The sequence below is a fragment of the Salmo trutta genome, chromosome 2 (genome assembly GCF_901001165.1).
Source record: "Salmo trutta chromosome 2, fSalTru1.1, whole genome shotgun sequence".
Lineage (NCBI taxonomy): Eukaryota > Metazoa > Chordata > Actinopteri > Salmoniformes > Salmonidae > Salmo > Salmo trutta.
This window is the reverse complement of record NC_042958.1, coordinates 9,114,927-9,130,257: the sequence shown is the minus strand read 5'-3', so window position 1 is coordinate 9,130,257 and position 15,331 is coordinate 9,114,927.

Sequence of the window (15,331 nt, the reverse complement as noted above, 5' to 3'; positions counted from 1 at the left end):
TCCATTACAAGCAAACTAATTCCCTGCGTTTTAGTGCCAATCGTCAAGCTGTTGGCGTCTTATGTAAACGTGGCCACTCAGTTTTATGAATGATCCTTATGGATTGAATGTAACCTTCCTGTGGATAGGACACCTAATGTTTCTTCACTGCAGTTTTTCCAGGGTCTTTGAAGTGTGTGTGCTCTTTGAACATGTATTAATTTACTATAGTTCACGGGAATCCTAGAGCAACAAAAATTCAACCCTGAAACGGATTATACACACTGAACCCATTTAAGCTGCTGAATTCTGACTTGACTTCTCTCTATTTTTTTTCAAATGTTTTAACCTGTCTGACCTTTTCTCTCAGCCAGCCAAGGCAGACGTGTGAAGGCTTGAAGGTTTTTTTCTCTCTCTCTCCCGCTCTCCCTCTCTCTCTCGCTCTCTCTCTCTCTCTCTGGCCTGCAGTGAGCTCTGAATCTTTCAACATCTCTCTCAAACCCTCCGCCTCTAACTCACATATAACAGAATGTCTAACTCTTCCTTATTCTCAATGTCATAGCATCGTCTATTCCCTTATGTTTCCGTTTAAACTGGGTTTCTCATCAATGTTTAATTACTACTTCTAATTAACAGTGGAAATGCTCAGTTATCTTCCAACGGCAGGTGATATGTACTTGGTATAGTCAGTCTCCTGTTCCTCGCTTCAGGTGACGGCTTTCCTCTATTCTTCCCTTGAAGAGTTTTTCAGCTGACGTGGCGATTCTTTGCTCATTAAGATAATGAGCTGTAAGTCCTCTTGACGATTGTTTTTAAAGTGAGCTTGATTTCAACAACTGGAATGAAACACAACTTCTCAGTGATGTCTAGGATTAATACCAATTTGAAGGCCAAATCCAATGCCATAGAGTGTAGACTGATGGCTATATAGGCTACTTCACATGGAAGAGAAATATGTTCCTCATGTTACATTTTATCTCAACCCTAGGCTTATTGCCACACCTTTTCAACATCCTTTCCCTTGCCCCGTCTATGTTCAGATAAGATTTACAAACAAAAGTACTTCATCTTAATGTTCTCCAAGGTATACAGGGACAGCACACAAGTAATCCTTACTTTATTGTATTCATTAAACCTACTATTCCGGATTTGTAATACATTTCCTTCAATCTCTACATCTGAATTTATTTGACACTGATAAAAGCGGACACATCTATCCCACGTTCAGCTCGTCTCAGTAAATTTGACGTGACGCAATGAGAGTATCGACAGTCACATTGTTTTACATCCCGTCTGTCAGGAACATCTGATCTAAATGACAGAACTTCTGACATGCCAAATCAAGTTTACTGCACTTGTTGTAAATGACATCGAGGATCTGCTTGGACCATCAAAATGTTATAGACATTTATCATCATAGCAGCCACATTGAGCTGAAAAATAAAATAAGTCTGGATGCCTAATGTTGACAGTATTAGGAAAGCCTGGTAAACATTTGCATTCAACTATTTAGTGTCAGTGACTCACAGAGGAAATCAAGTCTGAATAAATTAGGAAGCATGAATATATTACAGTATGATCAAATGACTTTCTATAAGGTAGGCTCTGAGCCACAGACATGGGTCTGATTAGGCATATAGTCCTGTTTTCCAGTGGTAGGCCCGCCTGTCAGATATTTTTGTAAGCCTAGACAACGAATTTAATAACAGCAGAACGGTTCACTAAGTGGGCATTTCCACCTGAGATTTCCACCCACACCAGTGTGTTGTTAGTGTTTCTGTTAATAGAATATTTTTCGGGAACTGTGTTACCATCAGGAATTTGACACTTAAGACTTCGGGTGAGTAAAATCAACAACCTATGCATCATCAAAACAGTTGCTTAGTGAGAAAGTGTTAACTCATGTTCACCTTTAAAAGGAAAAGGGGGGGAAAGATGCACAGTGAGGTTTCTGCTAAGACCTGAGTTGGATTATGTAACGACAGATGCCGTTTATATAACACGCCCAAACATCTAGCAGCATCTCTCTGTACCTCTCTCTCTCAGTCACCATCACTTGCGCATCAGTGCAGCGCAACAGCTCGTAGGCCTGTCCAAGCACAGCTTACAGCTTCCATTATCCGTGGGGAAAAAGCCGTTCAGCATCCCACACATTAACTTGAATAACAATCAGTTAGCCGGGCCCCCCCCCCCCCCCCCCAGGTCCACAAATAAGATGTATGACTCCTCGTCTTAGTCATACCCAGCTCCATTACTATATACAGCATATCAATGTGACAAGGTGTGCGCACAGAATGGCATGTGGGCATCTAATGATGTGAGTCACATGTGGCCTAGTAATTGGGAGGTAAAGCATGATATTTTGAGATCTCATGACCATGCATTGGCTGCTGTATCAAACGGCTGCTTAGGCTCCGATAAATACCCACTGCCGTCTTTTTGCACCATCTAGTGGTATGTTTAAAAAATAAAAATAAAAGGATTTTTTTCATGCAGCCCTTCAAGTGTGCCTACTATATATTCCAAAGCTGCTGTCATGTTTTCATCTTTATCTTTACAGCGCTCATGGATAATAGTATTTGTGTGTGTGTGTGCGTGTGTGCGTGCGTGCACGATGATAATTTTACTTTCATTTGCATGTGTTTGATGCATTCATACTTTTCCAGCCATTAAAGTGAGCCCATCCTCCCCAGTCAAAGACAAGACAGTAAATTCTATGAAAATAATTAATGTGAACTACACCAAACAAAAAACAAAAAATAAGTTGATACTAGTAATAGTTGTCCTAATGGCCAGTTGTGACGTAAGCACGCCATGTTACTTTTGAAAAGAAGTGTTTCTTTGTTTTTTCATTTCATGGCCAACTAGCAACACTCTGTCCTAACACATAAAATACTACCAACATTCTGTCCTAACACAAAATACTAGCAACACACATTCTGTCCTAACACAAAATACTAGCAACACTCTGTCCTAACACTTAAAAAACTAGCAACACTCTGTCCTAACACATAAAATAATAGCAACACTCTGTCCTAACATAAAATACTAGCACACTGTCCTAACACATAAATTACTAGCAACACTCTGTCCTAACACATAAAATACTAGTCGAACCCTGTCCTAACACATAAATATACAAGCAACACTCTGCCCTAACACATAAAATACTAGCACACTGTCCTAACACATAAATTACTAGCAACACTCTGTCCTAACACATAAAATACTAGTCGAACCCTGTCCTAACACATAAAATACTAACAACACTGTCCTAACACATAAAATACAAGCAACACACTGTCCTAACACATAAAATTCTAGCTCAACCCTGTCCTAACGCATAAAATACTAGCCACACCCTGTCCTAACTCATTAAATACTAGCCAAACCCTGTCCTAACACATAAATATACAAGCAACACTCTGCCCTAACACATAAAATACTAACTGCACCCTTTCCTAATGCATAAAATACTAGCAACACTCTGCCCTAACACATAAAATACTAGCCACACCCTGTCCTAACTCATAAAATACTAGCAACACTCTGTCCTAACACATAAAATACTAGCAACACTCTGTCCTAACGCATAAAATACTAGTCGAACCCTGTCCTAACGCATAAAATACTAGTCGAACCCTGTCCTAACGCATAAAATACAAGCAGCACTCTGTCCTAACACATAAATTACTAGCAACACTGTCCTAACACATAAAATACTAACAACACTGTCCTTACACATAAAATACAAGCAACACTCTGTCCTAACACATAATGTGCGAGCAAAACTGTCCTAACACATAAAATACTAGCAACACTCTGTCCTAACACATAATTTATGAGCAACACTCTGTCCTAACACATAAAATACTAGCCGCACCCTGTCCTAACGCATAAAATACTAGTACCAAGTCTGTCCTAATACATAAAATACAAGCAACACTCTGTCCTAACACATACAATACTAGCAACAATCTGTCCTAACACATAAATTAATAGTAACACTCTGTCCTAACGCATAAAATACACTATGGCCAAAGTATGTGGACACCTGCTCGTTGAACATCTCATTCCAAAGTAATGGGGAATAACATGGAGTTGGTCCCCCCTCCCCTTTGCTGCTATAACAGCCTCCACTCTTCTGGGAAGGCTTTCCAGTAGATGTTGGAACATTGCTGCGGCGACTGGCTTCCATTCAGCCGCAAGAGCATTAGTGAGGTCGGCCACTGATGTTGGGAGATTATGCCTGGCTCACAGTCGGCGTTCCAATTCATCCCAAAGGTGTTTTATGGGGTTGAGGTCAGGGCTCTGTGCAGGCCAGTCATGTTCTTCCACACCGTTCTTGACAAACTATTTCTGTTTGGACCTCGCTTTGTGCATGGGGCATTGTCATGCTGAAACAGGAAAGGGCCTTCCCCAAACTGTTGCCACAAAGTTGGAAGCACAGAATTGTCTAGAATGTCATTGTCTGCTGAAGTATTACGATTTCTCTTCACTGGAACTAAGAAGCCTAGCCCGAACCATGAAAAACAGCCCCAGACCATTATTCCTCCTCCACCACAGTTAGCACTGTGCATTCAGGCAAGTGGCGTAATACTGGCATCCGCCAAACACAGATTTGTCCTTCGGACTGCCAGATCGTGAAGCGGGATTTATCACTCCAGAGAACGTGTGTCCACTGCTCCAGGGTCCAATGGCAACGAATTTTACACCACCCCAACCGACACTTTACGTATGGTGATCTTAGGCTTGGGTGCGGCTGCTTGGCCATGGAAACCCATTTCATGAAGCTCTGTACGAACAGTTCTTGTGCTGACGTTGCTTCCAGAGACAGTTTGGAACTCGGTAGTGAGTGTTGTAACCAAGGACAAAGACAATTTTTATGCGCTACGTGCTTCAGCACTGGGCAGTCCCGTTCTGTGAGCTTGTGTGGCCTACCACTTCAATGGAGATTGCATGGCTGTGTGCTCAATTTAATACGCCTGTCAGCAACGGGCGTGCTTGCAATATACAAATCCACTCATTTGAAGGGGTGTTCACATATTTTTGTAGTGTTCTAGCAACACCCTGTTCTAATGTATAAAATACTAGCCGCACCCTATACTAAACCATAAAATACTAACAACACTCTGTCCTAAAGCATAAAATACTAACAAGACTGTCTTAACGCACCCTGTCCTAAACCATAAAATACTAGCAGAACCCTGTCGTAACGCATAAAATACAAGCAGCACCCTGTCCCAAACCATAAAATACAAGCAGAACCCTGTCCTAAACCATAAAATACAACACTCTGTCCTAACGCACCCTGTCCTAAACCCTAAAATACAACACTCTGTCCTAACACACCCTGTCCTAAACCATAAAATACAACACTCTGTCCTAACACACTCTGTCCTAAACCATAAAATACAACACTCTGTCCTAACACACCCTGTTCTAAACCATAAAATACAAGCAGCACCCTGTCCTAACACACCCTGTTCTAAACCATAAAATACAAGCAGCACCCTGTCCTAACGAACCCTGTTCTAAACCATAAAATACAACACTCTGTCCTAACAAACCCTGTCCTAAACAATAAAATACAACACTCTGTCCTAACACACTCTGTCCTAAACAATAAAATACAACACTCTGTCCTAACACACCCTGTCCTAAACAATAAAATACAAACAGCACCCTGTCCTAATGAACCCTGTCCTAAACCATAAAATACAACACTCTGTCCTAACACACCCTGTCCTAAACCCTAAAATACAAGCATCACCCTGTCCTAAACCATAAAATACAACACTCTGTCCTAACACACCCTGTCCTAAACCCTAAAATACAAGCAGCACCCTGTCCTAAACCATAAAATACCATACTCTGTCCTAACGAACCCTGTCCTAAACCATAAAATACAACACTCTGTCCTAACACACACTGTCCTAAACCATAAAATACAACACTCTGTCCTAACGCACCCTGTCCTAAACCATAAAATACAAACAGCACCCTGTCCTAATGAACCCTGTCCTAAACAATAAAATACAACACTCTGTCCTAACGAACCCTGTCCTAAACCATAAAATACAACACTCTGTCCAAATACACCCTGTCCTAAACCATAAAATACAACACTCTGTCCTAACGCACCCTGTCCTAAACCATAAAATACAAACAGCACCCTGTCCTAATGAACCCTGTCCTAAACCATAAAATACAACACTCTGTCCTAACACACCCTGTCCTAAACCCTAAAATACAAGCAGCACCCTGTCCTAAACCATAAAATACAACACCCTGTCCTAACACACTCTGTCCTAAACCATAAAATACAACACTCTGTCCTAACACACCCTGTTCTAAACCATAAAATACAAGCAGCACCCTGTCCTAACACACTCTGTTCTAAACCATAAAATACAACACTCTGTCCTAACACACCCTGTCCTAAACCATAAAATACAACACTCTGTCCTAACGAACCCTGTTCTAAACCATAAAATACAAGCAGCACCCTGTCCTAACACACCCTGTCCTAAACCATAAAATACAACACTCTGTCCTAACACACCCTGTCCTAAACCATAAAATACAACACTCTGTCCTAACGAACCCTGTCCTAAACCATAAAATACAACACTCTGTCCTAATGAGCCCTGTCCTAAACAATAGAATACAACACTCTGTCCTAACGCACCCTGTCCTAATGCACAAAATACTAGCAGCACCCTGTGCTAACGCATATCATAAATCATTATTCTGATTAATTTGATTGAAAGACGTTACAGATGAACTACATTGTTGCACATTGTTGTAAAATAGCCTACTGCAAGGTAAGCGCAATAAACCTTGATTAAAAGGCAAACGTTACGTACCTAACATTGCCTTTCGGCACATCATTAATTTCTGTTAAATTAAATGCTTGCATAATTTCTCCTAACATCTCCAATCAACTGCACCATTGAAGACATCATGACACATAAAGAGCCTGTTCTAGAGGCCTCACCTGTTTCAGCTGTTGTGATCATGTCACAAATGTGCACTGCAGCCATGCTCTCCTGGGGGAAGTTTCAGCTTCTCCTCACCCAATCCTAACCTTAATCATTAGTGGGAGAAAATGCTAAACTGACCCTAGATCAGCATCTAGAGGTAACGTCAAACAACAGTCAGCACAGACGGGGACCGTATTTGTGTGTGTGCTGACCACAGGGGGGCAGGATCACCACATTTTCTTCCATACTGAGTTATTTTACCAGCCACCATGTCCATGTACCATTTCCTGTATATCTGATGTCTGAAGCTCTGTAACTTTAACCAGCTTATTTTATAATGAGTCAGTCTGAATGAGTCCCGAATGGGAATGTAGCACAAGGGATTAGATTTTCCCCTTTCGATACAAATTGGCTGAACAAACAGAGGCCCAGTGGATACTAGTATCTAGCCCTTACAAAGCGCTCTGATATTTCACGTGGCTGTGACATCGTTTTTAAAGTAGCCCAATTTTGCGGGAAATCCGCGGACATGGCAAACCTGTCTGTAATAAGTAATGTCCTGTCTGTAAGGAGTCTCTCTGTGGCTGGGTCCTCTCCAAGGTTAATATACATGATTGTGTCATGAGTCTCAGCTACTCATAGTGGGACTTTTATTGTTGTTCAATGACATTTGGGTGAAATGTCAGCGGTCACAATCTGCCCTTCCTGAACCTGGGTTCTGTTGGGGCTCTGGTCGGGAAAAATGGCAGTCATGAAAGAAGTGTAAACGTTTTCTCCCTGTTGCCTGTCAATGTCTGTTCCACTAACAAACCCAACCATAGTCAGTATTCAGAAAACGTTTCAGAGTAGGATTGCTGATCTAGGATCAGTGTTCTGTTTTAGATCATAATGAATTATATTAAAATGAACAGTGTGTACCTGATCCTAGATCAGCGACACTACTCTTAGATACTTTGTGAATACGGACCAGATGTGCTGGTCGCTCCACAGCAGAGAAAGACCTCCCAGAAATACTTAGCTCAATTCCTCTTATTTTGACAGAATAGCCACAGTCTCATTTTAAACTTGAAGCTTGATACTACCTAACACTTTCAGGCATACCTGTGTTTGGATTTTCTCCTAGTTTCACAAAAGAACTATAGCTTTGTCTGACTCACTTTTACAAAAATAGTAAGAGAAGCCACACTAATAACAAAGAATGTATTATTCATGGTGATTTTCCCCCATGCACGATGCTATCACTATCCACTAAGCAGCAGGTCTCCTCCACCAGTGCACCACATTGGCTGTTTCTCAGAGAATAGCTTTGCATTGTAATGGGTATAACACCACACTTAGACCAGGACAAAGAACCTAGCAGCGCTGCGTACGTGCTGCCTCACCCTCTGTGCGACCTGATTGGAGAAACTGAACTGGGAATAAAAGCCAGTGATGAGACGTAAAGGGGTTTATATTTGAATGCAAAATGCAGGGAGACGGGGAAGATTATTGAAGCTATACTTTGCTTAAGCAATAAGACCTGAAGGAGGTGTGGTATATTGGTCATATACCACAAGCCCCCGAGGTGCCTTATTGCTATTATAAACTGGTTACCAATGTAATTAGAGCAGTAACAAAATGTTTTGTCATACCCGTGGTATACGGTCTGATATACCTTGGCTGTCAGCCAATCAGCATTCAGGGCTCGAACCACACAGTTTATAATGCTAAATATAGCACTTGTAAGACATCTTTATTTTTCCTTTACTTTCTTTCCTCAGCTTGACTGGTATTTTCTTGTAACATGCTTTCATTGTGAAAGACTTCCCACCACAGGCCTTTAATGTCTCTTTATATCCCTTATAATACCAGGTAAGTTGACAAATAACACTTCTCATTTACAGCAACAACCTGGGGAATAGTTACAGGGGAGAGAGAGGAATGAGCCAATTAGAAGCTGGGGATGATTAGGTAGCCATGATGGTATGAGGGCCAGATTGGGAATTTAGTGAGGAAACCAGGGTTAACACCACTACTCTTACAATAAGTGCCATGGGATCTTTAGTGACCACAGAGAGTCAGGACAGCTGTTTAAAGTCCCATCTGAAAGATAGCAACTTACACAGGGCAATGTCCCCAATCACTGCCTAGGGGCATTGGGATAAAAAAATATATTATTAGAGGAAATAGTGCCTCCTACTGGCCTTCCAACACCACTTTCAGCAGCATCTGGTCTCCCATCCAGGACCAACCCTGCTTAGCTTCGAGAGGCAAGCCAGCAGTGGGATGCAGGGTGGTATGCTGCTTAGTGATCTGTTAAAGTGTTGTCAATGTTATTAAAGAGCTGTCATTTGTTCTATAGGAGGCCACATGTCTATAACTCATAAATATAAATCAGAATTGTCTGTGTGAAAAGCTGTTTGCAGTTGCACTTCCAATCGTAGCCACATGAAGCCAGTATTCCACGTCACACCATAGTGCGAGTCTGTAAGAAGCAATGGCAGTGAAGCACAATGTGCTCCAATGAGTATGTGACTGCAAAATGACCACACACGATTTATACCGGCTGAATCTACCTTCTGTTACAACACTGATTTAATTTGTCACACTACAGCCATTTATATACCAGAACTCCCTGTGGCCCGTCTAATAAAATAGTATACTGGACTCACATTTCAGGTCAGGCTATATGGCTACTGTAGTGATCCGGCATATAAATAATGACTTTCCAGAGATCACATCACTGTTTCATTGGATTAATAAAGTTGCATCTCATTGTATCTAGGCCCCACATGACGGGAGAAGTTTTGTACTTCGACAGATTAAATCTCTCTCTTATATCTGTCTTTTATCTTTTGCAGACCACATCTGTGCTGTGGGAGCGGGCCGAGAGGCATCAGTTCATTCCAGGTGACAGATTTACTTTCAATAATTCATAAGAAAGTTGGAACACACCCTTCAAAGGGATGCGGGTAAAGATGAGTGTGGTCTGAGGTGTACTAAGAAGATGTAGCCTACTGAAAGTATGTGTCGTTGTGACAGCCTTTGTAATTCTCATCACATTCTAATAGTCTAAAGGGAATTATTAACTGGGTGGTTCGAGCCCTGAATGCTGATTGGCTGACAGCCGTGGTAACGTTGGTAACCAGTTTATAATAGCAATAAAGCACCTCGGGAGTTTGTGGTATATGGCTAATATATTATCCTACCCAGAGCAAGTTGGTCTGTTCATAGCCTAAACATATTTTTATCAACTCCCAGCATGCCTCTGAATTTCCCTCTAAATCGGTGGCTGAAAATCATGCCGTAAACTCATCAGAAATCAGTACTTCTGTGTGCCTTCTCCAATGATGATTGACATTCAGAGATAGGGTCTAATCTGATTATGTCCCACTGAAAACTATACAATCAGAGATAGAGACTGAAATAAACATTTGCCATGCAATAATCAGTTACTATCTTGGGTTAGTTATTCATGGGTGCTTGCACCTCCATTATAATAGCTATTACAGAGACTATCCTTCCAGCCATTGCATTAGGCAGAAAGAAGCAGCAGTGACATTTTTCTGACTACAGTAGGCTAGCTCAGAGGGACAGTAGCAGCATTTATCTCACTCAATAAAAGCCACTGGATTGGAGCTCCAACAGCCAGCCCACATATGTGATTAATATTTGAAATGACAGTAACATTGACCTATGAGGATTGACCTATCCCGTTATGGAAAGAGGCTTTGCCCAGAATGGGTGTGACTTCCCTTGCTGGGAACGGCTTGTGTGGAAGATGACCAATTGCGCAATAGAGGGGCGCGTCTGTGAGGAGCGACGTGTTTGGTTGTAGCATCGACTGTTAGTGGACAGCGAGAGGACTGCTGTGCAGGTGTGAGAGGCTCTCTACGCTGTCCTGAACTGGATTTACGTCGTCCCGCCAACCAGACATTTCATAAATAACGGTATTTATCTGAGAGGATCGTATCACAGGGCTGGAAAGGACAAAACATCTATAGGAATCAGGTAAACATATCTTTACAAATGAAGTGTCCTATACTTATTTTATTCGGGACGGACTTAAGCGCATGAATGAGAGTAACATCTGTTCGGTTTTGTTTTGGTTACTGCACAGTAGTGTTTTTACTGTGAAGATCGACGGTTGTTTTGAAAGTTTACTTTGTTGCAGTTTTATTTTAGAAGTAGTCAAATTATTTTCGAGGTAACTGTATTGCCTATTGCGGATTTCGTTATTTGCTAAAATGACTTGTTGATAAAACAATATCCCACATCCGTACGCGAGGTCATTTTTTCTCTTGACTGATAATTGTATTTATAGGTTACTGTATTTTACCGTATCATGTCTCCATGACGTCAACAGCTGTTTATACAAAGTATTCTGTGCGTAACGTCGCCGATAATTTGCTTTAATACCTTGAGAATAGACAAGCTACTGGGTCGTTCCACTTCAACAAGAACAAGAGGATTTCGACACCCACCATCTCCGATTGTTCTGAAATCGTTTCTGTTGTTAGAAAAAGATACGATAGCTTTCCTGTAACATTATTTTGCTGAGAAATTAAGCTAATTGTTTGCACCCAAATTAGCCATTTTAATGTATAGGATTCATATAATACTCAATAAATATAGTGCCTAACATCCGATTTGGACTAAACTTTTTTCTAACAATGAGTTAGACATGAGGAATCCAAAGGTATTGTAAAAAGCCATAAGCGGACCGAAATAGCCCTCTGCAGCGCAGCTAAACTGACCAAGACACCTCCAACAACACATAAAACCTCCACATAATTCTGCCCAAAAACAATGACAATGTCTTTCAACCAGTGGCATATGGGCTTTTTTAGGTGAGCGCTGAAGCCTCCCTGTGATAAGCAGTGCTCACTTTGTCAAAATATTTAGTGTTCATTCCCAGCGCGTCTCTCCAGGGAGCTGTTGGAGACGCATCGCTGCAGCGCTCCACCAACGTTCCATCAGAAAAATAATCTAACATAAATCATGTAGCAGAGAGTATATGGTAGAACGAGTATGTGGCCTTTTCTGTAGCCTACAGGCTGGAGATAACATGTATGACAATGTAATGAGACAGAGCTTTTTTTATATCATGCAAGTTTCTACGATCAATTAGCCTAACCTACATGACTCCCAATCAAATTAAAAATGTGCTGACATGTTAACAAACAACATATCCTATAAACAGGACCGGTCAAACTAAATGTGAAAATATGGAATGGATAATCAGGCTACTCATAACTGGGGTCCAGGAGTTTCACCCCATCTGCTAAATTGTCATGATCAGTGGTTTCAATTTTGTATCAGTCAAAATGAGCTGATCATAGTGAAGAAGAAAAAACTGCATTTCCCGTTGCAAATAGGCTCAGGATAACTCCTGATAAAGTTGGGTAGCTGATATTCAGGGCTTAAAGAGCCAAATGAATTAGTCACAGGAATTAGGACTAATTAAGCCAATGCAACGGCCTGTTTTACAAACGGTGGTCCTACCACATGGATGGGCATTCATAACATACCATTGCAGGCTGACGTGTTAGGCTACACTCCAGTAAAAATGGTCTTTTGGAAGTCTTTTTTGGTCCTGTCCAGACTAGCAGTATTTTTTGGTCCTGTCCAGACTAGCAGTCTTGTTTGGTCCTGTCCAGACTAGCAGTCTTTTTTGGTCCTGTCCAGACTAGCAGTCCTTGTTTGGTCCTGTCCAGACTAGCAGTCTTTTTTGGTCCTGTCCAGACTAGCAGTCCTTGTTTGGTCCTGTCCAGACTAGCAGTCTTGTTTGGTCCTGTCCAGACTAGCAGTCTTTTTTGGTCCTGTCCAGACTAGCAGTCCTTGTTTGGTCCTGTCCAGACTAGCAGTCTTGTTTTGGTCCTGTCCAGACTAGCAGTCTTTTTTGGTCCTGTCCAGACTAGCAGTCCTTGTTTGGTCCAGTCCAGACTAGCAGTCCTTTTTTGGTCCTGTCCAGACTAGCAGTCTTTTTTGGTCCAGTCCAGACTAGCAGTCTTTTTTGGTCCTGTCCAGACTAGCAGTCTTTGTTTGGTCCTGTCCAGACTAGCAGTCTTTGTTTGGTCCTGTCCAGACTAGCAGTCTTGTTTGGTCCTGTCCAAACTAGCAGTCTTTTTTGGTCCAGTCCAGCCTGGCCTTGATTTCCACTTCCACAGACGTTGGTTTTTGGTCTGGACCAGCCTTGATTTGGCCCAAACATAGACATCTATGTTTAGAAAGGGAAAGGGGGATACCTAGTCAGTTGTACAACTGAAATGTCTGCCGCGTTTAATCCAACCCCTCTGAATCATAGAGGAGCGGAGGGCTGCCTTAATCAACATCCACGTCTTTGGTGCCAGTAGAACAGTGGGTTAACTGCCTTGCTCAGGGGCAGAACGACATATGTTTACCTTATCAGCTCGGGGATTCAATCCAGAGCGTTTCTGGTCCAATGCTCTAACCACTAGGCTACCCATCCAGTCATTGTACTAATGCTAGTTAGTGTTGGCTTACGAAACTACCTGTAACTTCCTTCATAATGGGCACAGAGACATAAAACGTGTATCCACAAGTTCCTCTGACTCTGGGGAAGTAGATTAAGGGCCTCACTGCCAAAATCCTGAAGTATCCCTTTAATATCAGCCACAGCACAGTGGTCTTTGGCAGTAGGATGTAGAGAAAATATTACATTTCAGTCTCTGCGCAGGCAAGAATGTTGATATGTCGTGATTGTTGTGTACACTATCAAAAACATTGGTGTTCTGGTCGCAGCTTGGAATAAGCACTGCTGTACAAATATTGACGTAGACTAAATTATAACTGTTTGACAAAAAAATTCTACTAGTATATTTGATCTCTGGGTTATGTGGTTGGCATGTTATGGCATGTTACACTTTGAGTGTTGGACTACTGAGCTGTTATTTCCATTTTCTCCCCCACATCACTCCGGATCAACCTGGATGGTATCTGGATGGTATCTGGATGGAATCTGGATGTGCTGTATATGACCTGTTACGGTGAGTACAAATACATACTTCCTACATTTACTCACAAAATGGAAACTACCTGGTTAAGGAGTCTGCCCTTGTCACCTGTCAACAAATGGTGGGATATCCTGTATAGGCCTACAGTAGGCTACAACTGTTAGGCACAGTTGCCAAATACCTTGGAGGCTATTACATGCATAGCCTACCTCACCACATATGTCAGTGCATGTATGACCATAGAGAGTTGAATTGGTGTAATTTGACTACAGCCAGGATGCTTGAGGGCATTCCTTTCTTTAGCGGAGGAAGTGAATAAACTCAAGAAACACAGCTGAGTTCAACAAGGATCTCTTCAGAACAGACAGTTCTGTTTGGGTTTTAACCTATTTGCCTTGTATTTAATCTTCAGAACCCACCACAGATGCAGATTAAACACAGCAAATGTCAGTTAGCACAGCATTACAAACACTAAGCTATTAAAATGCTGCAGAAATGTCAGTATGTCGTCGGTCTGGCATGCTGTTATTGCTGTTTATAACGGCTGATACTTGCTATTTATATCATTGGGTTTTCTCTGTAGCTATATTCCCTAGAGGAAAAGTTCAGCCAATGTTAGGTAGACATGCCTCTGGTTCTCTCTCTGTCTCGCTCTCTCTGTCTCTCTCTCGCTCTCTCTGTCTCTCTCTCGCTCTCTCTGTCTCGCTCTCGCTCTCTCTGTCTCTCTCTCGCTCTCTCTGTCTCGCTCTCTCTGTCTCTCTCTCACTCTCTGTGTCTCTCTCTTGCTCTCTCTGTCTCGCTCTCTCTGTCTCTCTCTCGCTCTCTCTGTCTCTCTCTCGCTCTCTCTGTCTCGCTCTCTCTGTCTCTCTCTCGCTCTCTCTGTCTCTCTCTCTGTCTCTCTCTCGCTCTCTCTGTCTCTCTCTCGCTCTCTCTGTCTCTCTCTCGCTCTCTCTGTCTCTCTCTCGCTCTCTCTGTCTCGCTCTCTCTGTCTCTCTCTCGCTCTCTCTGTCTCTCTCTCGCTCTCTCTGTCTCGCTCTCTCTGTCTCGCTCTCTCTGTCTCTCTCTCACTCTCTCTGTCTCGCTCTCTCTGTCTCTCTCTCGCTCTCTCTGTCTCTCTCTCGCTCTCTCTGTCTCGCTCTCTCTGTCTCTCTCTCGCTCTCTCTGTCTCTCTCTCGCTCTCTCTCTCTCACTCTCTCTGTCTCTCTCTCTCTGTCTCTCTCTCTCACTCTCTCTGTCTCTCTCTCACTCTCTGTGTCTCTCTCTTGCTCTCTCTGTCTCTCTCTTGCTCTCTCTCTCTCGCTCTCTCTGGCTCTCTCTCGCTCTCTCTGTCTCGCTCTCTCTGTCTCTCTCTCGCTCTCTCTGTCTCTCTCTCCCTATCTCTGTCTCTCTCTCGCTCTCTCTGTCTCTCTC